This window comes from Rhipicephalus microplus, chromosome 4 (genome assembly GCF_043290135.1).
Source record: "Rhipicephalus microplus isolate Deutch F79 chromosome 4, USDA_Rmic, whole genome shotgun sequence".
NCBI lineage: Eukaryota > Metazoa > Arthropoda > Arachnida > Ixodida > Ixodidae > Rhipicephalus > Rhipicephalus microplus.
In genome coordinates this window covers 75134934-75160163 of record NC_134703.1, presented here as the reverse complement: position 1 = coordinate 75160163, position 25230 = coordinate 75134934, and the positions used below count along the sequence as shown (strand labels likewise).

At 44.8% G+C, this 25230-nt stretch overlaps 1 pseudogene; it reads left to right on the top strand.

Moving 5' to 3' along the window:
* The first annotated feature begins 21278 nt into the window (after positions 1–21278).
* On the top strand, positions 21279–21455 carry LOC119173025 (U1 spliceosomal RNA; annotated as a pseudogene).
* The last annotated feature ends 3775 nt before the right edge of the window (positions 21456–25230 follow it).

Sequence of the window (25230 nt, the reverse complement as noted above, 5' to 3'; positions counted from 1 at the left end):
GAGGGAAGGTGAAGGTGACCATGTTGCAATTTTTGTATCAGCGACACGTCATGAAATGCCGCTATATATTTGTACAAATGTTTCACGCAGAGACATATGTTGAAGAGTTGCAGATGTTTATGTAACCAGTTGTTTGCAATTATGTAACGATACCAACAGGAATATGTGTATTAGCAACACCAGAAACTGATATGAAGCGCTGATGCTCGACAGGATGCTGGCACTGGACACTGCTACATAAATCAACTTCAGCGTATGGCAACTAACCACAATTGACGTTAACCCGACGTGACGGCTGTATCAAAAAAGTACATATGTAAAATTCACAACATTAGGTAGGCAACACTTCAACCACAAATAGACGCCATCTTCGTTTCACGAAGATATAGCGTCTGTTTGAAAAGTAGTTCGCAGACCTGGCGTAACTTTGTGGTAAAATGCTTCATTCGATTCCAGCTGGGGCCCTGACATTCATTCTTTGCATTCGTCGGGTCGACGCTACCAATTTCGGGTATTTTTTAACGCTCACGCGTTAAAATTGCCCATGTGTGTTCTCGTCATTCTTTGGTAGATACTAAGTGTAAATCACCTGTGGAACATACCCGCATACCAGCGGCACATACCCGCCCCTGGGTATGTGCCGCTGTCTTGCGCGAAGTGTTTGATGACGTACGCGACGGGATTGTGACACTATTCATGCCTTGACCAGCGCGTCATATTCGTCATGCCATCATAGCCTCCCATGGTAATTTTGGTCCACACGAAGTTAAGGGGGTGACCACCAGAGCACCCAAACGTAAGCGGCTAGATCGATGGACAGATAGATAAATAAATAGATAGATATATAAATAGATACGCTCAAAGTCGCCTAAGTTCGCTAAGAAATTCTTCGCATTTAAAATAAGGTTAATGCTGAACTTAAGCAGGGAAAAATAGGTATTACGCACATTTATTTGATAAAATAATTAATGACTGTAGGAAAGTTTGAATGAAGTCACAGACCCCAATTTTAAGAAGACAAAGGGCACTGACATCAACATAAAAACACCCACAGGAGTGTTGACAGGGACGGAGACAGCAGCTGCTTTAAATGAATATTTTGTTTCTAGTGTCCTGAATTCTGACAAGGAAAAACATTTGACCACACTTATCACGAACATTTCGCGGCTTTCTAGCTCGATTATATTTACACCTGTTACACCTGCCTAAGTTACTGAAATACTACTGAAAGTAAAAACAACAATGTATCTGCTGGTCATGATGGCGTTAAATTAGCGCCATTTAAATATACTGCGGGTATTATCGCATCCGTTTTAGTTAATATCAAAAACAGGATGTTCGAGAGTGGTATATTTCCCGATCCATGAGAAATAGCACGAGTGTGCCCTATTGGCAGAGGAGGGGATAAACATCTCATGAGAAATTACCAGCCCAGTTATGTGTTACCTGTCTTATCAAGTCTTTTAAAGTGCCTTGAACGTTTAACTACAGAAATTCTTTAATTAATACAACATAACTAATGACATGCAGTACGGTTTATAGAAAAATAAATCTTGTGAAGAAGATCTTCCTAACAATGAATATGAAATTTTATCTAATATTAAAAATCGAAGGTGTACATTATGTCTATTTGTTGATCTCAGAAAAGCTTTTGTTTCGGTTCGCCACAACTAATTATTTGATAAACTTGAAAAGTGCGAATTACGTAGTAACGCCCTCAAACTATTACGTAATTATAGAACAAAGCGACATCAGTACGTCAGCACAAATAATGAACTTTAGGGGTGACGTGCCCTGGGGTCTATAGGCTTGGCCGTTATCTCTATTCACGGTTATGATGTCGGTGACGCTGATGACGTTGTAGTGTGCCCACTATACGCCACGACGATTGCGATGTCACTGATGGGCTTGTCTGTTGTGCATTACCCGTGCACATGGTGACGATGACGCTGTTTGAAATGCGAGGTACCCTCAACAATTATGACGATGACACTGATGACGATGTAATGTGCCACTATAGGCCACGATGACAACAATTTTGCTGATGGGCTTGTCCGTTGTTGTGCGATTTCTGTACACACGGTGACGATGACGCTGTTTGGAATGCGAGGTCCCCTCAACAAGTATGACGATGACGCTGATGACGATGTAAGGTTCCCACTATAAGCCACGATGACGACAATGTTGCTGATGGGCTTGCCCGTTGTTGTGAATTTTCTGTGCACACGGTGGCGAGGACGCTGTTTGTAATGCGAGGTACCCTCAACAAGTATGAAGATGACGCTGATGACGATGTAAGGTTCGCACTATAAGCCACGATGACGACAATGTTGCTGATGGGCTTGCCCGTTGTTGTGAATTTTGTGTGCACACGGTGGCGAGGACGCTGTTTGTAATGCGAGGTACCCTCAACAAGCATGACGATGACGCTGATGACGATGTAAGGTTCCCACTATAAGCCACGATGACAACAATTTTGCTGATGGGCTTGTCCGTTGTTGTGCGATTTCTGTGCACACGGTGACGATGACGCTGTTTGGAATGCGAGGTCCCCTCAACAAGTATGACGATGACGCTGATGACGATGTAAGGTTCCCACTATAAGCCACGATGACGACAATGTTGCTGATGGGCTTGCCCGTTGTTGTGAATTTTCTGTGCACACGGTGGCGAGGACGCTGTTTGTTGTGCGAGGTACCCTCAACAAGTATGACGATGACGCTGATGACGATGTAAGGTTCCCACTATAAGCCACGATGACAACAATTTTGCTGATGGGCTTGTCCGTTGTTGTGCGATTTCTGTGCACACGGTGACGATGACGCTGTTTGGAATGCGAGGTCCCCTCAACAAGTATGACGATGACGCTGATGACGATGTAAGGTTCCCACTATAAGCCACGATGACAACAATTTTGCTGATGGGCTTGTCCGTTGTTGTGCGATTTCTGTGCACACGGTGATGATGACGCTGTTTGGAATGCGAGGTCCCCTCAACAAGTATGACGATGACGCTGATGACGATGTAAGGTTCCCACTATAAGCCACGATGACAACAATTTTGCTGATGGGCTTGTCCGTTGTTGTGCGATTTCTGTGCACACGGTGACGATGACGCTGTTTGGAATGCGAGGTCCCCTCAACAAGTATGACGATGACGCTGATGACGATGTAAGGTTCCCACTATAAGCCACGATGACAACAATTTTGCTGATGGGCTTGTCCGTTGTTGTGCGATTTCTGTGCACGCGGTGACGATGACGCTGTTTGGAATGCGAGGTCCCCTCAACAAGTATGACGATGACGCTGATGACGATGTAAGGTTCCCACTATAAGCCACGATGACGACAATGTTGCTGATGGGCTTGCCCGTTGTTGTGAATTTTCTGTGCACACGGTGGCGAGGACGCTGTTTGTAATGCAAGGTACCCTCAACAAGTATGACGATGACGCTGATGACGATGTAAGGTTCCCTTTATAAGCCACGATGACAACAATTTTGCTGATGGGCTTGTCCGTTGTTGTGCGATTTCTGTGCACACGGTGACGATGACGCTGTTTGGAATGCGAGGTCCCCTCAACAAGTATGACGATGACGCTGATGACGATGTAAGGTTCCCACTATAAGCCACGATGACGACAATGTTGCTGTTGGGCTTGCCCGTTGTTGTGAATTTTCTGTGCACACGGTGGCGAAGACGCTGTTTGTAATGCGAGGTACCCTCAACAAGTATGAAGATGACGCTGATGACGATGTAAGGTTCCCACTATAAGCCACGATGACGACAATGTTGCTGATGGGCTTGCCCGTTGTTGTGAATTTTCTGTGCACACGGTGGCGAGGACGCTGTTTGTAATGCGAGGTACCCTCAACAAGTATGACGATGACGCTGATGACGATGTAAGGTTCCCACTATAAGCCACGATGACAACAATTTTGCTGATGGGCTTGTCCGTTGTTGTGCGATTTCTGTGCACACGGTGACGATGACGCTGTTTGGAATGCGAGGTCCCCTCAACAAGTATGACGATGACGCTGATGACGATGTAAGGTTCCCACTATAAGCCACGATGACGACAATGCTGCTGATGGGCTTGCCCCTTGTTGTGAATTTTCTGTGCACACGGTGGCGAGGACGCTGTTTGTTGTGCGAGGTACCCTCAACAAGTATGACGATGACGCTGATGACGATGTAAGGTTCCCACTATAAGCCACGATGACAACAATTTTGCTGATGGGCTTGTCCGTTGTTGTGCGATTTCTGTGCACACGGTGACGATGACGCTGTTTGGAATGCGAGGTCCCCTCAACAAGTATGACGATGACGCTGATGACGATGTAAGGTTCCCACTATAAGCCACGATGACGACAATGTTGCTGATGGGCTTGCCCGTTGTTGTGAATTTTCTGTGCACACGGTGGCGAGGACGCTGTTTGTAATGCGAGGTACCCTGAACAAGTATGACGATGACGCTGATGACGATGTAAGGTTGCCACTATAAGCCACGATGACAACAATTTTGCTGATGGGCTTGTCCGTTGTTGTGCGATTTCTGTGCACACGGTGACGATGACGCTGTTTGGAATGCGAGGTCCCCTCAACAAGTATGACGATGACGCTGATGACGATGTAAGGTTCCCACTATAAGCCACGATGACGACAATGTTGCTGATGGGCTTGCCCGTTGTTGTGAATTTTCTGTGCACACGGTGGCGAGGACACTGTTTGTAATGCGAGGTACCCTCAACAAGTATGACGATGAAGAATAAGCGAATTCCAGGCCACACATTCTTTTTCTGCCAAGGATGAAGACCTACGCGAGCGTGGTGTCGCGCGGAAATATTCCTTTATTTATATTATTTGCATAAAAATGAATGACAAGGACACGGAGGAAAAAAGAAGAGAACAAGCTGGCAACAGCCGCCCAGGGAGGCACAATGTCTGCTTACTCTTTCGAGAGGAGAGAAGAGACAAAGAAAGTAAAGTTAGGAGGTACAGTTGTCGAAGTTTGTACAGAAACTATTTACCTTTTTCCGAAAGGTTATGTTTCTCGACGCGACCGGGCCCATCGAGCTCTAGTGACTTTTATGAACGAAATGGTCATGGCCATCCGTTTATAGATGTTTTTGTCTATTTAAAGATGGTGGTCTTCCATGGGGTACTTTGATGCAAAAATTCAGGCCTGTCTATCTGTATGTATATTTGTCAGTTTGTCCACCCAAACGGCACCAAACGATAATTTACACGGCCAGCCCCATCTGCAGCACGCACCAATATTAATCAAGTTTCAGCCGTCATACCTGTGTGAATGTCAATAAAAAGCAATTATTGCGGATATCTCAGTCACTATAACACATCAATATTTTGTATGTGTGGCTTTGTACTACAGAAGGCACACATGTAACTCCAAGGACCGTAGCACTTATCACGCTGTGCTGACAGTGCAACGCGATACTCAAAAAGGTAAGTGTTTCCAACGCTTTTATGAGACGACGCGGTGGTGGCACCTGCCGGTCGCTTTGCATTCTACACCTTACCGCCTCCAAGACAGGCGTGAATCTTTCTCTGTGGGCGCGCACGCCTTCCTTCGTTTTAGAAGATAACTGTCAGATAGCGGTCGTGTCTAACGTGCCTCGATGCGCTCGTTCGCCTTCGCTGCACGGATCGAGACTCTCGGACGCAGTGCTTCCAGAATACAATTCACCGATTTTCTCGCGCAGAACATCGAATAAACGTTTTGTTCACTCTCTCCACACGCAACACTATCATCTTTCGATGATGTTTGCCGTGAAACATGCAGATACGGGGCCGTTTTTTTTATTTCTAGTTTACTTATACATGTCTAGTTCTTCGTAATTTTTTACTTCCTTTTCTTCTTTCTCTCCTTTTATCTTCGTTTCCTTTATCTTTTCCCTCCTCCCAAAAAAGCAAGCAGGCGTTCTGCCCCCCAAGTGGCAGTGGCAAGTTTGCTCTCTCCCTTTTTCCTTCGCGCCCTTGTATGTGCGTGTGTGCTAATAAAATAATTGTATGTATGTATGTATGTATGTATGTATGTATGTATGTATGTATGTATGTATGTATGTATGTATGTATGTATGTATGTATGTATCGACGCAGTGCATGCCTGCATGCGACATTGAACTTGCAGAAAGCAATAAACAGTACATTATTCAAAAGACCTGGTTCTTGAAACTGTATAGGTTACAGTTCTGCTATTGTGTCTGTGCCATTGTCGGGAAGGCCGCCCGCCGTAGTCGTCGGTGGCAGCATAGCAGGCTCGCAGTAGGGGCTGAGTGTAACGACAAGGGGCAACGCAATGACTTGATGAAGCCTTCTCATTTTCTTTTCCAGGATGAAACGCATGGCAGAAAGGACCCTTCATTTTTTTTTCGCAGCAACTTGCGTATACGTTGCAAACTTGAAACACATCTAATACCACCTCAACCAATCCTTAGTTAGACTTTGACCGAATTTAAGTCAGCCTGATACAATGGCCAATGAATATTTTCTCACATTCTGCGGTCGAGTCTTCTTTGTTGGCCTTGCAAAAGTGCACAGGGTTTATAAATAAGCCAATGGTCTCATTCCGGGAACAGTAGTAATGCGTGCTCCTTCCATACACCTTCAAGTCAACTGTGTTAGTTCATGGGACGCTGCAGGCTATTTCGATGTGTGTTTCGCCCACACTCCTAGTGCCTCCTTTTTGTAAGCTTTTGCAGAATGGTAATAATGTTACGAAACTGATGCTGCCCTCATAGACTTGCAAATGGAGCCATTAGGGTCCTGTTGCATGGACCACAACCGCACAACAATTTGGCGTTACGAGAGTAGACCACTGCGCAAGAATATCCGAGGCACTGACGCGAATGAATTTCATTGATTCTTTGCCGTTCGCTCCGAGTGTTTCTGATTTTTTGTGATCCTGAAACTTAATGTAGTAGTACTTTTTGTTTTTTTCCCTTGCAAGCGAAAGGTATTCTTTCCAACATGCCAGAATTACGTTACAGTAATATGTTGCTGACGACGACTACCTAATGCCTCTACTGTAGCAAGCGGATTTAAATATTTACGCAATATATAGCTTATGTAAACCCAAAAAATTGTTGAGCTCGAGAAACTCTGTTTATGACATGAAAAATCACTTATATGTGTAATGGTTTTTTTTTCTAGACTACGCTAATGGTGGTAAAATTAGGTATGAACCTAATTGAAAACACATTTACTATCGCGTCTGTTTTCTCACGAGTGTTTTGAGCTTCTTTCCAAAAATAACACAAAATGAAAAGGCAGAGTTATAGAAATTACTCATGAATTCATTGTGATGTTTCAGCTTTTTTTTTCTACAATCGACACGTGGGACGCCGTCCAGGGCATCACATTAACTGATACATATAACAGATATATTCAAAATAGTTGGAAACAACAGATTTAGTTAGCCAGCAGCTCTGCGGATCAATTCTTCGACCCAATTCCAATAGCAGAAAGCGTACACATAGCTGTTGCGGACGCTCAACTAAGGCCGTATTAATTCATGCAATCCTCAGACGTTCTTGTTCCTAAGTCGGCAATCAGTCTGAAAGATTGGCTGGTGAAATCTAGTGTTTAAGCTTTCCCAAAGGCACACTTATACGGCAAGAAAATAACGACTGTATAGGTACATGCACATCGTTCAATAAACAGTGTGACAGAACAAAAGTGCAGTTGTGGGAGCATGGTGACGTGAATAAATGGAACAATAAAGTGTCCTTCGGAAGCTCCAAGGCCGATAAGTTATTCCCTAGTGCGAAATCAATTTTAGTTTCGCGGAACGCTGATACAAACATGTTTGAAAGAGGGCGGTATAAACTAGCACGTAAGACGCAAAGCGTCGTTAAGCTAGCTTCGCAATGGAAGACTTTAAGAACCATATGCACTCGTTTTCAATATTTCCCGTTTGCATTAAACCCATTATATAGCCTCGAGTGATGGCACCTGTATTTCGGTCATATTGGACAATATGTCTGCGATAGGTTGGAGCACTGGCCCCGAGACTTCGTGAAGTTCAGAAGTATTGTGCACATTGATCGCAGAAGATACTACGTAGGCACGCTGGTACAAAACCTGGGTAACTGACTTTTGATTAGTTTGTTTACTCGGTACAAATACCAACCATGATCAAAGGAGCGAGAGATCCTTCAAACAATGCATTTATTTTTGTAGCTATGGTATGTCGTATTGTGGACGATTGTTTACCCTATGAAGAGAAATACTTCGCGGGAAAATGGCACAGAAGAATAATTTTGTTCAGCTTTGACCTCTACCTTTATTGTAGAGGGCACAACCATATATTTCGCCAATGTAAAGAACAAAAACTGAAACATTATAGAGGCAGCAATTCCAAATATTCTCGAGTCAGGAGCGCAGGCATGCTGCTCTAAGCATCATTATGCTACTGCAAACAACCGACTATATTGAACATATGTGATTATGCAACATAGACGTTGGTGCTTTTTACATATAGTAATATTATCTCACATTTCGAGTCCCAAAACCGCGGCGTAGTTATGAGATACGTCGTAGTAGAAGGCTCCAGAAATTTCGACCATCTCGTGTTTTTTTAACGTGCACTTAGTCTTACATCGCACAGCACACAGGCCTCAAACAATCCGCCTCTACCGAGATGCAACCGCCTCAGTCGGGATTGTACCCGCAACATTTGAGTCGGGAGCAGAGCACTGTATCCACTTATCTAACGTGGCGGAGTTGAGCATTGCATTTGTACAAATGTTGAGCGTCATTTCGAAACGTTTCGCTAAGAAAAAAAAAGAAAGACACCACACTCTTATGCTTCGCATGACATCGATTCTCGTGGTACGTGAGTTGTGCTGAATTATGCTTTACTATATAATTTACTCACTCTGCCATTCACTTACTTATTCATTCATTCATTCATTTATTCACTCAGTTAGTCAGTCAGTAACTTATATAGATATCCATGCATATTTTGTTTTAGGGGCACATCTCCTCTGGGTTTGGGTCATTCCCTACTCTGTAGTAGTAGTAGTAGTAGTAGTAGTAGTAGTAGTAGTAGTAGTAGTAGTAGAAGTAGAAGTATGTAGCCATCTCTAGTTTATGAAATGGTCAATAGATGGCGTTGTGTGTATATGTCCTGGAAAATGCATTGGCGAAGGAGCGAGAGAAAACGTCAGCCATGGAAGAAAGGCTCCGGTCAGCCGAGAAGGGCCTATCGAAGGTCGTGAAAGGGAACGAAGACGCAGGTGACGGCGGAAGCATTATGACGACGACCCCCCGTGCGGGAGAGATGAAGGAAACAGGCATGACAAAGGCAGATACATTGGTCACAGGGCCCAGCTACCGGGAAGTAGTTTTGAGGGAGGGAGGGAGCAAACCAGCAGCCGTGACTCACGCTAGTCACCTAGTCAGCAGCCAGGTGCAGGTTTCAGAAGGAATGTCTGAACAGGTCATCATCGCCGGTGACTCAAATTTAGTCCGATGCGCAGCGGCAATCAAAGAAAGGGTGAAAGGCGACAAGAGAGTTGCGATAGGGACGTTCCCAGGACAAACGCTGGGGACAGTAATGAGTCAAGCGGGTGAACAACTCGCAGCTAAAGCTAACAATCGTAACCTCGTGGTAATTGCGGGAGGGCTAAATGACGTCCTGAAAGAAGAATCGTCAGGACTAGCGACGACCTTGGCGAAAGGGGTGGATGACATGCGCGCCGTGTCCCCCCAGGTGCAAATTGTAGTATGTACAGTACCGGAAGTACCAGTGCGCAACGTCAACCTACAAAGAGCGGTTGTCGACGCAAACAAAGAGATATGGCGAATTAGTCGAGAGAAGGGTTTCGAGGTAGTGGATTTAAACAGGGAAGTGCACAGGTGGGGTGGATTCCAAAGAGACAGGATTCATTTCGATAAGAGGCTTGGACACGAGGTGGGCTGGCGACTGGCAGGACGCGCAGTAGCTTTTTTGGGGGGCTCACGGGCCCTTCGGAGTCCGGGGTAGCTCGTAACAGGGAAAACAACCAGGAGGACGCTTTGACAGGTAGAATTGCGAAAAACCAGAAAAAAGGTAAAAGAAAAAGGAAAAAGGCGCGTGTTGCAATTAGTTACATAAACATGCAGGGTGGCAGAAAGAAGGCAAAATGGTTAGAGATTGAGGAGCAGTTAAACAAAGAACAGATAGGCGTGTATGCGGTTACAGAGACACACCTTAGAGACTTGGAAGAGCCACCACATATTGAAAATTATGTTTGGGAAGGGTGTAACAGGACCATATCGGAAAGGAAAGGTGGGGGTGTAGGAATGCTAATTCATCGCGGAGCCAAATGGGTTAGAGTGAAACAGACGTGTTCAGAGCACCTCTGGGTTCTGGGCACAGTAGGTGGAAAGGAAACGTGGCTAGGGGTAGCCTACTTGTGGACGGGGAATAACTGCTGAGAAAAGAATCAGGAGATAGTGGATTGCATGAGTGCGGATATTAAGGAATTTGGTAATGGGGCCGAAATCATCCTTCTAGGGGACATGAATGCCCACATACATGACCTTGACGGATATTCAGACACCAATGGGAAGTTATTACTAGATCTTTGCGAGCAACATAGTCTGGAGATAGTTAACACGGGGCCTAAATGTGACGGTCAGATCACATGGGAAGTCGGAAACAAGCAATCAAGTATTGATTATTGTCTCATGACTGAAGGAATTTACCACAAACTGACAGAAATGAGGATAGACGAGGAAGGCATTAACAGCTTGGGTAGTGATCATAAACGAATAACATTACAAATGGGATACGAAACTGAAAATATGAGCATGGAATCAAAGTCTGGCAGCTCGTATTTAAATGACAAACAAATAATAAATATAGCCGCAAGAGTCGAGGAAGAAGTAGGCGAAATACCAGGCAAGGACTAGGAGTATAGTGAGCTGTTACATCTAATGACGAAGGAGATAGGGAAAGAGAAGAAAACTGTTTGCTGGAAAGGAAAAAGGAAGCCAAAAAGTTGGTGGAACAAGGAAATCCGGGAGGCGATCGAGAAGCGACGCGAAGCATCACGGGAGCATAGAAAGGCAAAAAAGGAGAAGCGGCCGCAGGACGAAGTAAAAAAAATATGGGAAATATATTTAGAGAAAAAATCTCTTGTACAGAAATTGGTAGAGGCAAAAATTAAAGGTGAAAGTGAACGCTGGATGACAGAGATACACGAAAAAAAGGAGGCCGCGCCTAGGATTTTTTGGAGCCACATAAAGGCGCTAGGTAGGAAGTCTGTCACAACGCAACAACATATTCTAGATGAAGGAGGAAATCAATTGGAAGGGTACGAAGCGCTAGGTTACATCCAAAAGGTAACAGCCGATTCGTTTAAAAAGAGCGTCCAGGGGATCTCCCCGGTGAGTAAAAGTGTGGTGGAGAAAGCAACAGAGGAAGAGCTAGTACTTGATAATTTCAACTGGAAAAAGGCCGAAGGAAAAATTCCAAAGCGCACTGCCGCGGGTTTAGATGGGATTCCTGTTAGCCTCATTAACAAACTAGGACATAACACTAAAGAAGCATTGTTAAAAGCAGTAGAAAAAAGCTTAAAGGACGGACAAATACCGGACAGTTGGCGACAAAGTAGAATGAACTTAATCTATAAAGGCAAGGGAGAAAAGGACAAGATTCGCTCGTATAGACCACTAGCCATTACATCGGTACTATACAGGTTGGCGATGCAAGCAGTAAAAATGAAAATAGAAACATGGGCCGAACATAACGATATTTTGGGAGAACTTCAGAACGGATTTCGAGTCGACAGGCGGTTAGACGATAACCTGTTTGTTCTCACTCAGTGTATAGAAATATCTAAAATAGAGAATAGGCCCTTGTACGTGGCTTTTCTAGACATCACTGGGGCATACGACAACGTTAATCAGGAAATTTTGTGGGATATATTGAAAGGAATGGGCATGGGCGACGACTGTATACAGCTTTTGAGGGAGATATACCGAGAAAATACAGTTTGCATAGAGTGGGAAGGAATGCGTAGCAAAGAGAACGTTGAGGTTAGCAAGGGTCTGAGACAGGGATGTCCTTTGTCCCCGCTGTTATTCATGCTGTACATGGTGAGTATGGAAAAAGCGCTAGAAGGTAGCAACATTGGTTTTAATCTGTCACACAAACAGGGCGGCATGATGATTGAGCAGAAGCTTCCAGGTTTATTTTATGCGGACGATATCGTCTTATTTGCGGACAGTCGAGATGATATACAGCAGCTGGCGAATATATGCGGAAGGGAAGGTGAAGCTCTTGGACTAGGATTCAGTGTAACGAAGTGTGGATTGATGGTATTCAATGATCCCTGTGATCAGACGGTGTCCATACAAGGCCAAGAAATACCGAGGGTAAGTGAATACAAGTACCTTGGAGTATGGGTAAATGAGAGTGATAGATACATGGAGGTACAGGAAAAAGCCTCGGCAGCAAAAGGAAAGAGGAATGCGGCAATAATGAAGCACAGAGCGTTGTGGGGATACAATAGGTATGAGGTGCTTCGAGGTCTGTGGAAGGGTGTAATGGTTCCAGGGCTTACTTTTGGGAACTCAGTGGTGTGCATGAGGGCAGAGGTGCAATCGGGAATGGATGTAAATCAAAGGACTGTGGGACGCCTCGCGTTGGGTGCTCACGGGAAGACGACAAACGAGGCTGTAAAGGGCGATATGGGGTGGGCAGGTTTTGAGGCGAGGGAAGCGCAGAGCAAAATAAGGTTCGAAGAAAGGCTAAGAAATATGAAGGAGAGTAGATGGGCAGAGAAGGTGTTCCGTTATTTGTATAGGAAGAGCGTGGACACACAGTGGAGAAAAAGAACTAGAAGACTCACTAGTAAATATACGGCTGGTATTGTAAGCCATATGTCAACAAAGAGCGTTAAGGAAAAAGTCAGGGAGGCGGAGAGGATTTAATGGATGGCAGCTATGGAGAAAAAACCGGCTTTGAGTAACTACCGTAAGGGCAAAAATGAAATAAGGAGGGAGGCATTTTACGATAATTCAAGGGGAAGCGCTTTACTGTTTGAAGCGAGATCGGGTTGCCTTAGAACGCGTAGTTATAAAGCAAGATTCAGTAAAGAAGAAGAACAATGCACATGCTGCGGGAAAGATAAGGAAACGGCGGAGCATGTTCTGATTGAATGTGGAGATATCCACCCAGGTGTGCGTTTGGGCACGAGCCTACAGGAAGCCTTGGGTTTTAGGGACAACAATGGAAAGCTGAACACACCCGCGATTGAAATAAGTAAGAGACGGTTAGAGTATTGGTGGCAGAAAATTAGAGAGAAAGGACAAAAATAAATATTGGAAAAATAAAATATGGACAGTGTGCCGTAAATGGCAGAGAACTTAAGCTGAAAATTTACCTTTTTTTCCATTAAGATAGAATTTATCGAAGTAGAGGCATTAGGCCAACATCAAAAAAGAAAAAAGGTTTTTTTTTTTTTCGTCGAGCCTGGTGGCATACCTGTCACCACCCCGTTATAAAGGGGACGCTCATAGCATCCATCCATCCATCCTCGGAAATATCACTAGATGCCCTTAGTGGTTTTCATATAGTTTACGTTTTCGTATAGTTGACGGACGGACATATAGACTCAGATGGGCGGATGGGTAAACAGACAGACAGACAGACGGACAGACTGATGCACGGGCAGACAGGCAGACAGACGCACGATGGACGGACTGATTGACGAATGGACAGGCTAAGATGGGCGGATGGCAAACAGACATAAAAATGGACGGATGAGCAGACAGACAGACAGACGTATGACCGTACGGAAGGACGGATGGACAGACAGACACTCAGATGGGCGGACAGATGTATGGACGAACGAACAGATAGGCAGACACAGACAGATGACAGACGGACAGACAGACAAACAGACACAGACGGACGGACGGACGGACGAACGGGCGGGCAGACAGACCGACAGACAGACAGACAGACGGTCGAACGGACCTAAGCACAGACCAAAGACAAAAGGACGCATGCATGGACGGACGAATGGATGGTCGCGTCGTAAACAGACAGACGGACGGAAGCATGGACGGACGGAAGCACGAAAGGACGGTCGTACAGAAGTACGGACGGACGCACGCACGGCCGTACAGTTGGACGGATGTACGAAAGCACGGACGGACGGATAGACCCTTCGCCCAACTTACCTTCATTGACTCTGTGGATATATATGCTGTGATTTTTTTTTCCTACAACCATACGTTGTGGGTTCTTTATTTAACTTACCGCTTGCTTGCTGAAAAATCCGCCTCAGATATTTAAACGGCATCGCTCAGAGATTTTCGTTACGTTGCTGTCCATTGGTTCAAGAAAAAAATTGAAGCTTAATTTTGTTTAGCAATAAATTTTACTGTGTATGTTTTTTGCAATAGTAATTTGAATACGCAGCAGAAATCAACTGCGTAACAAGATGTATGACGAAAGCTTTTTGTGATGACCTAATCTAGGTGTGCCCTTGTACAAGCGGCTCCACTGATGGTGCATAGTGGGTGGGAATCGTCTTCTGTAATGCATTAGTACCGAATACTCTAAATCTTAAATTACTTATCCTGAACACGTTGCATATTGTGTGACACCGCTAGTACGGCTGCATAAAAGCGGGCATATATCTCGTCGACTTCGAGGGGATGCTGCCTGCGTACTTGTGGGTATTTGTAATGCAAGTGTTCAAATATGTAAGGTTGCCAGGTGATTAAATAAATGGCTCCGGCGTCCCAGGTAATACGCAAGGCAGAGCGAACCCGATGATATGCAGTAAGACTAATTACATCTAGAATTGGTCACTGACTAACACTTCATCGGGTCAGCCATTGCTGCCTGTTAGTGAGTTCTACAAGCGAAGCTTGTATTGAGGGACTTTCGTGGCCGATGGCGTGCCGAAAAACCCTCTTCACCCGCAGCTATTGCAAACGTACGACATAACAAAATATTTATTCTTAAGTGTTCTGTGTTCCGAACTTGCAATGTGAGTACGAGAGAAGCCAAATTTGAAGGCTCCGGACATTTATGGATAACCTGATATTTTTGTGTACATCTAAATCAAAACACGAGCCTTAAGCATTTTCGCCTTGGTATTGCAAGAACAAATAGATCCAAATAAGTTTTTTTTTTTCAGGGTATGGGGTTGAACCTGGACACCTTTGATCCAGCCGTGAGTGCTTTGGTCGCACGCGCATGTGCCTTCATTCTATCTAATATGCCAAAAACAATTGTAAAACAATGTACTAGCGGTGGGCACTTCTTCAAAATATTTACTATTGGTGGACTGAGTGTGATCCGCTGAACAGCGCACAACTTTGATATCAGGAATTGCACAGTGCAAAAAAATTGCGAATTCACAAAATTGAATCCTTAAACTACGTTTTCTTAATCCATGCTTAAACTTCAAAAAAGCCACTAAGAAGTCGGAAAAATAAAAACTGAGAGCCAGAAGCCGAGACAGTAAGCACAAAAGTGGCTATCCACGTCTGTGTTCCCTGTATCACTTCTGCCTCTCAGTGTTTCCTTCTTCTACGTTTTAGTGACTTTCCTGTAGTTCAAGCCGGTCTATGTTGACTTAAGGAATAAATACGTTCAAATATTATTCAGCGCCGTGGTCTGTGCCCTTCCTTGTACCGTCTTTTTAGCGCGATAGCACCAAGAGCTTGTTGCGCAGGAAATATGGTGTCGATGTCGCTAGTTGGGAGTGAAAAACCAGCTTTGTTGCGTGACCGTAAAATCACGAAAAAACCTAATAAAATAATAATAAAAACGTTCTTATGAATGGTAATATAAAAAACCATGCTGTCTGCATGTCAAGCACGTCTTTTAACACCGAGCCACATCAATGTTCAGAACTGTACTTTCGAACGAAACAATATGCGAATGTCATGTCTCCTTAACGCATGTAATTGCGATAACTTGTGTCAGAAAGTGAATGATTATTGATTTTTGAAGGAAAGAAAAAAAGCCACCTTATTTCTGTATGCCTCATGGGCGACAGTGAGGAGTACCTTGTAGGGGATGGGATAAGGGGATAAAATGACTAGTGGAAAGAGAAAGACATAGAAGACGGAGCACTGGTCGCATACGAGTGAAGAAAGAGGAGAGAAGAGATAGAAAGGATGGGGGACATGGTCGAAGGAGTCCGGTTACAGGGCTAGACAGCGTGAGGACATCGCGGACGGTGGGTTCATCGATGAGAGCAACGCTGGCGTCGGAGATCGGGGGTGCCATGTCATTCATCACGGTGTCCAGTGAGCGAGTCCGTGGTAGAAACGTATAATCACACATCAAGCATGTGAATTCTCTAATGATCGACTATGTGTTTTAAATTCCCACGTGTTACCAACACCCGTCGGGCATTATTATAATCTTCAAATCAAGCTACAGAATGAACAAAGTGTACAGCGGTGCAGGGGCGTGGGTCACGTTACGGAGGCATAGTGGAAGTGTCTCAAACGAGCTTTTCAGTAGGCCTTCTAGAATGGTTGAAAATGGCCAACATTACGCTATTTTATTTTTTACTTTACTCTCCCTGTAAGAATCTTCGCAAGAGGTTTTACAGTATGGTAATATAAATTATTTTCCGTATGCACAAAACATTACGGGGACGACGAAACTGCATCTGGATTTTTCGTAAAATTTCTTGCAATCGGAATAAAAACATATACTGCCAGCAACCCATAGTTGAAGAATACAAAAATAATAATGACTCAGACATCCGACTTGGACTATTTTCGTAACTTCAGTGTTCTATAGACATTCCTGTCTATGTAGTATATGTCACTAGTGTCGTGGCTTGGTTCATACGGCTAGTTTATGTAGTAATATATCAAGAAAAGAAGCAATGAAGTGTGCCGGACGGAGCCAATCATAACGGCCAACTGCAACATCGTTGCAGTTGGTTATTATACTTCACACTTTTTTTTGTTGAGCACAGTCTTCAAGAAACTCAAGAGTAATCAAATATCTTAGCACCAGTGTGATTATTGACCAAAGTTTCGCGTATAATGTATATCCTCTGGTAAATAAACACCAGCAGCAAATAGTATGATTCCGAGCCTGTTACTCTAGTATTATATGCAAGTTTCTGGTCCCTGTCACGCCGAAAAGCAAGATTAAGCAACTTCTTGTGCGCGGCACAATTAAAATGTTTATAAACGCACGCCATTTTATCGTAAATCCAAATTTATTAGCTCCCCATACAAAATAAGTAGATATAAGTCAGAATAATGGCTTAGGCGCAAGAAACGCATATTCCAAAATGCCTGCGGCGTGCACAGATTTTGAATATTGATGCTGGGGGCGATTTTTGAAGCAAGACAGCACATCCTTTATGTAGCGCACATTGCTTCAACGGAACAACGTAACATGCGGTACATCTCCAGAAACTCTGCAAACCTCTATTTGAAACGCCCATCGGCGACATGCCACTTCTTTTATTGTTCTTCCGTGAAACTTTTTTTTGTTTTTGTCCGAAACTACTCGCGCTCACTCTCTCAAATACTGAGAATGTGAGGACACAGCAGTTGTCATTGTTCTGTCAACGCGTTTGGTGAGGTTGCACGGAACTTTTCAGCATTTTACGCTGGAACCGTTCGTGCATACAAGTGGTGTACAGACAAATCAAGAATTCAGTATGGTGCGAAATGGTTTTGGTGTATGTACTGTTACGAAAGACGGCGACGCCAACACGGTCGTGAAGGCGCCACTGCTTCGAACTCCGCCGGGAAGGTCACCAGCCGTTTGGTAGCGTAGTTTCTCAGCTGGCGACTGCTTCTGCGCAGAGCTGATAGACGAGCGGACGAGACGACGGTGAGTTAAACAAGGTTTATGTACAGCATATATACAGAGGCTTTACAAATACGGCGCTGGGGCCGACAGCTTAGAGACCCGAAGAGCCGAGCTCTCCTCTCTAACACATAGATCTGCTCTCTAATGGGTCTGCTGTCAAAGAGGTCTGCTAACACATAGCTCAACTCTCTATCACATAGCTCTTTTCTCTGACACACAGTTCAACTCTCTATCACATATATCTCTTCTCTGACACACAGCTCAACTCTCTATCACATAGCTCTCTTCTCTGACACACAGCTCAACTGCGACACACATGTCTGCTCTCACATAGGACTGCTCTCTGACACACAGCTCAACGCTCTATCACATAGCTCTCTTCTCTGACACACATGTCTGCTAACACATAGCTCAACTCTCCATCACATAGCTCTCTTCTCTGACACACAGCTCAACTCTCCATCACATAGCTCTCTTCTCTGACACACAGCTCAACTCTCTATCACATAGCTCTCTTCTCTGACACACAGCTCAACTCTCTATCACAAAGCTCTCTTCTCTGACACACATGTCTGCTAACACATAGCTCAACTCTCCATCACATAGCTCTCTTCTCTGACACACAGCTCAACTCTCTATCACATAGCTCTCTTCTCTGACACACAGCTCAACTCTCTATCACAAAGCTCTCTTCTCTGACACACATGTCTGCTAACACATAGCTCAACTCTCCATCACATAGCTCTCTTCTCTGACACACAGCTCAACTCTCCATCACATAGCTCTCTTCTCTGACACACAGCTCAACTCTCTATCACATAGCTCTCTTCTCTGACACACATGTCTGCTCTCCAATAGGTCTGCTGCTCGTGACGCGCCGCAGGGCTTCTTATATATCCACCGGGTGGATTCTTTGAATAACCAAATGTCCAACCAGAAGCGCCACTGGTCGTAAGGTCAGACTTCTCCAATGGGGTCGCCGCTGGGCCGCATCATTCTTTCTCTTCGAATCTGGAGAGGCTGCGCTGCGGGTGGCTGCACCCAAGGACGAGTGACGTCACCAGGCACTGCGTCAGACCCGCGTGACAGGAAGGCGCCAGTCGCTTGCTCGACGGGCTCGCTGGCTGAAATGACTCACTGCACGTTCGCATCAGAAAGGCGCCGTCGCGTGTTGACGCCGTTGAGTTGTTCATCGCATCAGGCGGGCTCGCGTGCTGGCCTTGACACAGATTTCCTTTTTCCGAGGCATGGACGTTCGCTGCGGACTCGCAGGCATAACAGTACGCATAACGTTAGTTCCGTAATTATCTCTTTTATGCGTACCGGGCCAACTGAAAACGAAAGCATAACAATATTCCTTGACTGCGTAGGTTTCGGCATCGAACAAAAAACCTTCTCACGAGTGCAACCTTTTTCTTTCTTTTTTTGCATCTTTTCTTTTGAACAATGGACGTTACTTTAGATAACAAGTGCAGCATCAGTTTGTGGCAAGAACCGCTTCCCTGATACAGTACACAAAAACAAGAAACATCGCCATTTCCTCACCGGGGCAAATCATCATGTTTTATTACAGGCTGGCTTCTTTCAGAAATGAGCCGGCATCATCTGGGTGAAGACATGATGTCGAAAGAGCTGGTACAGTGGAATCATCAAGCCATTTCACAGCGAGAATAGGAGAGATAACACACATTAAAAATTTATTTATTCATATTTATTTCATTCGCATGGACAAATACGCAAGGACAGAAAAAAAAGAGGAAGTGAGCAAGCTGGCAACTGGCTCAGAGTGGCACAACGTGAGGAGGCGCAGCAAAACAGTGCAAACATTCCACTGCTTGAATGTTCCGACGGTTTCTGTTTTTTTTTCTTTTAATGCGCAATTGCTAAAATTGTAGATCACCTTTGCTTTTCTTCAAACCAGCGTGAGTAAACATATTGTATGACATTTTACTTACCATAACTATTTTTTGCATGGATAAGAGCTCGACCTTCGTTTCAGCCTCAAAAAGTCATGAATATAGATGCACGGGTGTTCTCACGTTTGTTTCTCATCTAAAGTCGTCTTTTGTGGCCGGTATTGTCAAAACCGCGTTTTCAAGGGCAGCACGGAAGCGATTTTGCTGCTAAGCTACTACCAAGAGTAAAGGTGCGTACTGCGTAAGTATTCTGTCTACGCGCAAATGATGAAACCGTGTCATAAACATAAAAATATGGCTGCATATCCACGGAGTGAGTGATGGAGAGTGAGTCCATCCAGCCATTCGTTCTTGCTTCTGTCCGTCCATGCGTCCGTCTGTGTGACCGTCCTTGCGTCTCTTCGTGCGTACGCACGTTCATACGTGCGTCCGTCCCTGCGTTCATCAATGCATCTACCCCTGCGTCCGTCCATGCGTCTATCCATCCGTGCAGCCATCCATGCGTTCGTTCATGGATCTGTCTGTGTGTCCGTTCGTCCATCTATTCCACACTCCAAGTACCACCATCTCGCATCTTATCATCATATATTCCCCATATAGAAGCACCGCCATCCAGCGGACATTCCAAGGACTAAACGAGAGGTGGCACACGCATACTTACTTACGGCTTGCGCTTTGGGTCTACTTCCCACCTTTAACCACCTCGAGTTCATGGTATATACTAGTTCACTGTATTCATGGCACTGCTGCCCAACGCTCGCTAAACCTTTCTAAAACCAAGGAGGTTACGCCCAGTGGTGCTTAGACTGTTGTTATGTGTGGTGCTTAGACTGTTGTAAAGAAGGCACGCGGGTGGTAGTGTATATATTTCACTTTTTTGCAGAATTAGACAGTGGTGCCGAGAGTGTGTTACTAGCGATGGCTTGTTCATGGGCTTGAGAATTAGGTGATGAGGTCCATCTAGTGAACACTACAATCAACTCAATCTCGCAGCTTTTCTTCATATATTTATCATACACAAGTACCGCTATCTAGCGGAGATTTCAATGACTAAAACGAAAGGTAGATATTACAAACAGGGGACGGACGGCCCACTTTTTAGGAAGCTTTGCGCCTAAAAACAAACGTATACTTGATTCCTCAATCACTGCTCTTTTTGTAGGCAAAAATTAGCCTCCAAACATGGTTCGCGGATTCTCGTCTGAAAGCAGTAGTTATTACTGTTTTTGTCAACTTGGAGACATTGCAGCAGTCCATAAAAGTGTCATCTGTGAAAACCCCACACATGCCATTTAGGACCTTCAGCATACTTCAATGGATACTTGTCGCGAGTGTTGCGTGATGAATGAAATGAGCTTTTGATACACAGACTCAGCAAAAAGATGGACGCTAACATAGCTACTTCCCTGTGACGAGTTACTTGTAACGTACAGCCGGAGCTACCCGTGAAAAAAAATTCGCTTACTTTTCTCCGAAAACTTGCGCAATGCTTCGGGGCTAATAAGTGGATGGGCGTAAGCAGTAACGTGTAATGGTCATACTTACTTGGTGCTTGCATGTCGCGATCACGAAGGCGACTTGCTCGACTTGGCCTTGCCATTGCATGCGCTTGCATGCGGTGAGGCCAATCTCGCCAACAGCCACCCGCATGCCGGGAAAGTTGGAGCATTGAATTTTTGGTAGTGCGGGCGGTGGCGTACGCGCCCTGCCCGCGTAAATTTGACATTTAAAAAGAGCCCCGCAGCACTTTTACATGCGAAACAGCTCTTTTACTCACTTGTGGGACGTCATACGTACGTGTGTTCGTACGAACGCGTTATAACTTGTTCCCACGCCGCAGGTGTTGGAACGGTGCCCAGTAGGTCACACCGCAGTTGCGCGTTGACGTCACGCTGCCCTCACACGCTTCTCTCGCAGGTGTGCGCTGACGTCACTCTCTCGCTCATATGCAGTGCGCTCACCACAGCGCACGCAGCTGCCGGCTCCTCCGCCCGCTCGCAACACACTTGTCGCTCGCTTCACCCTCTCTACCATCCGCAACGCTCGACCGTACGCCAAATGGAAACACTTTTGGCTTGTTTGCCTGCGATAAAACTTACAAAAACCCTACCCTACCCGCCTCCCGTGTCCTTGTGTTTTCAACAAACGTTTGCTCGAGTAAACGCAACACAGATTTTGTTTCCAACTGTTTTCGTGCATCTGGGTCGACACCCGTTTCAACCACGTCAAAGCAGTGCGCACCTCTGCTGCTTTTAATCTTAACACAGTTCCCTTCGGGGAGGTGACCGATAATTTTTTTCTTAAGTTGCCATGAAATGGACTCACTAAAAGAGCTTACTGTCTCACCAAGTCATCGCCGCAAACATTTTTAGAATCCATCCAATACGAGCAGATTTGAAGGTTTTGTTGCAATTAAGCTGCAAATACATTTTCTTTCTTGCCCCGACGTGGTGATCTAGTCCGTAAGGTACTCGATTGCTGACTTGTAGGTCGAGGGATTGAATTCTGACTGCGGCGACTGCATTTTTGATGGAGACAAAAATGCTGTAGTCGTTGTAGGCCTGTGAGCTCATATCTGGAAACACGTTCAAGAACCCTAGGTGATCGAAATCTCCGAAGCTCCCCGGTACGGCGTCTCTCAAAATAATATGGTAGTTTCGGTACGTTAGAGCCCACGTATCATCATCATCTTCTCTAGTCGCGAGGAAAGCGCTAGATGGTAAAGGGACACCACAGGCAACTATTACGTCGACGTTGATTGTTGAAATAGCAGTCCAGAAACCTCGTAGTGCTACTTTTGGGCCAACGAAGGGCCTATTTTGAAAATAAAACCACGTTTTAGTGGTCTGCATTGGGTTAGCGAACTTCAAACTACACGCCTCACGAAGACAACCAACCGGACCGATTCACGTTACTGTTGCCGTGAACAACGTTGCCCGGCTTTACTGCGCTAGTAGCAGCAGACCAAAACTAGCGGGAGCCACAACAGCAACTACGATGGTTAATCGATTTCCCGCCATAGACATCGAGACTTCAGACTGTTTTTTTGTTTTAAGTGTGCCCCACTAGATGGCATCACCTGTCTCGTGTAACCACGCGAAAATTGAATTTTTGAACCACTCTTGCCATTCCCCACAGTAAACTCCGGCGCTTCTTTTTCCATGAATCAAACAGAAATGAACAAGCAGCATTTTATTGCGTCTCGTGATGTACGGAAGGTTCTTTATTTTGTGCACTTAGATCAATTACTAGTGATTGATTGTAGGTGGTCCGTCTGATGTCATCGGAATAATTTTGAAAATGTCCTAATGCAGCGCTTGTGTTCTTGTGCATTTACCTTAATCTATAGGTAAGTATGGTACTGTTGTTAATATTGTCGTTTAGATGTTATCATACAATGAGGTTTCACTCTGACGTTAATTGTTATTTGACTTTAGCGTCCCTTTAATGAAGGAGGGGAGTCACGGGGACATAGAATGCGTCACGCACTTCTCGTGACGTTGAGCACTTTTTCTGTTTTTTTTTCTTTAAATACGCAGCTTTTATTCAGCACGATCGCGCGCACACGCGTGCACAAGTAGCGGCCTCCCACGGCGGTTCTTGTATTGGCTCAGTGCGCTACGCTCAAATCAGCGAATAGCTGATACAATGGCGCTAACGAGTGATTTTTGAGCTTATAGCATAATTTCTCGGATGAAGAAAAGGTAGTTTTCAGTTGATTTTGAGATCTTATAATTTCCGGTCTGCGTGCTGCGCTGTACTGTTTGGCTCGCGTGTTCTTGCGAGCATCAACTACCAATTAATCGGTAACGTCTTCTGCCCACGGCCAAAAAGTGTTTAAGGGCCCTTTTAGCGTATGATTTCTTTCTCCACTGATTTTTTAGTGGCTGGTCAAAATTTCGTGGCAAGTTTATGCATGTATGCGTCCGCTTTATTACGCGGCCTGCTACCCCTTGCTACTCGAGTTATGTGACAATGTTTCGGCAACCGACAGTGTACTAAAAAAGGAATCCGGATCGTAAATTTGGCTCATATTTACTTAATGTGTGCGAGCTCCGAATTCTTTTTTTTTTGTTCATTTCCCTGTATTGTGATACCTCGATGTCAGTGCCCTACTCCATTTTCAACGTCCTCCAGCGAGAGTAATTGTTTAAATCGTAAACGCGCGGTGAAGAGTGGTCTGGTAGCTATCGCAACGATATGTCCCTGAAATAGTGTCCAATTTTTCATCATTGTCCCCTCCACGTAGGTGTTCTGTGGCTGCACCTCCAGCACTGCTGAAGGTGCTTCAGATTCAGGTTCTTCTAGTGTTAACACAGCGTCTTCAAGTTATTTCCCACGTGAGCTACAGGCATGTTCTCCGTAATCTTTCTTTCTGGAGAACAAACACTGTGACAGCCCGCCTTTGGAGACAGGATTTGCTCAACAGCTCAGGTTGGCAAGAACAACAGCGGGCTCGCAGAGTCGCGCACGGCAGCGGAGCGCTGCACTAAGTGCCCCACTACTCTTGTCTTTATTTTATGAATAGGCTATTTTGCTCTGTCTCTATTTGATCTGAGCTAATAATTGCTACAGAGTTGATGGGCTTGCCAGCTGCGGGTTGGAGCCAATAAATTACATTGTGGGTACATAAAAGACGATCGGGGTGCTGTAACCAGTAAGTTAAAGCTCTTCTTCAGTTTTAGGTAACATAAAGACGCTGAAAGTTAAAAGCTATGTCTGTTATTGTTGTCTATAGCTTAGAAGAAATTGTATTTGAAATATTTGGCAAGTCACAGGGGCAAGTGTTTTGAATATGAGTGGGCTACTCGCTAAGGCCTTCCTTCCCAGAGAATGCAACCAGGCTGCGTTCGCATAAAAAAAAGCGGAAGCCGTACGGTACTTGTAGACAGCGATAAGGTCCATACAACGCGAAAATATGAGCTTTCTATTCATGGTCGCAAGCATAAGACAATAAGTGTTAGGTTGATAATCACGATGAAAATGTTAGTGCCGATGATTGGGTTGCGCGAGCTGAAGACACAGACGCATTGCGTGACACAAGCGGCTGAGTTGTTTTCTCTGTTCCTTCTCAATTGAACATAAACTCATCAAGTTAACTGAACACTGATGCTGTAACTGAATTATTAAAGCTTGTTTGAATATAAAAACGCCGTAGTTGTTGTTTATGTATCATTTGCCGATGTAGCCTTTGTCTGATGAAGTCTTGTCTATAGAGAGTTGTCATTTCGTAACATTTCGCTCAATAAAAAAATCATTGTCGTATCACTCCGTAAAAATGATTAACCAGAGAAAGATAAAACGAGTGGCACCAGTGTTTAGCAGTAGGCTCACCCGACGTGGCACTGACGCATTTCACAACTACTGGTTACATGGTCGTGTTTCTCAATGAAATTACACACACCTTTCGCTCGAGTTTACCGCTGTGTGGATTTCACATGCTACTCAGTGTGTCTCGTGATCATGGTCATGGAAGAATGTAATGAGCG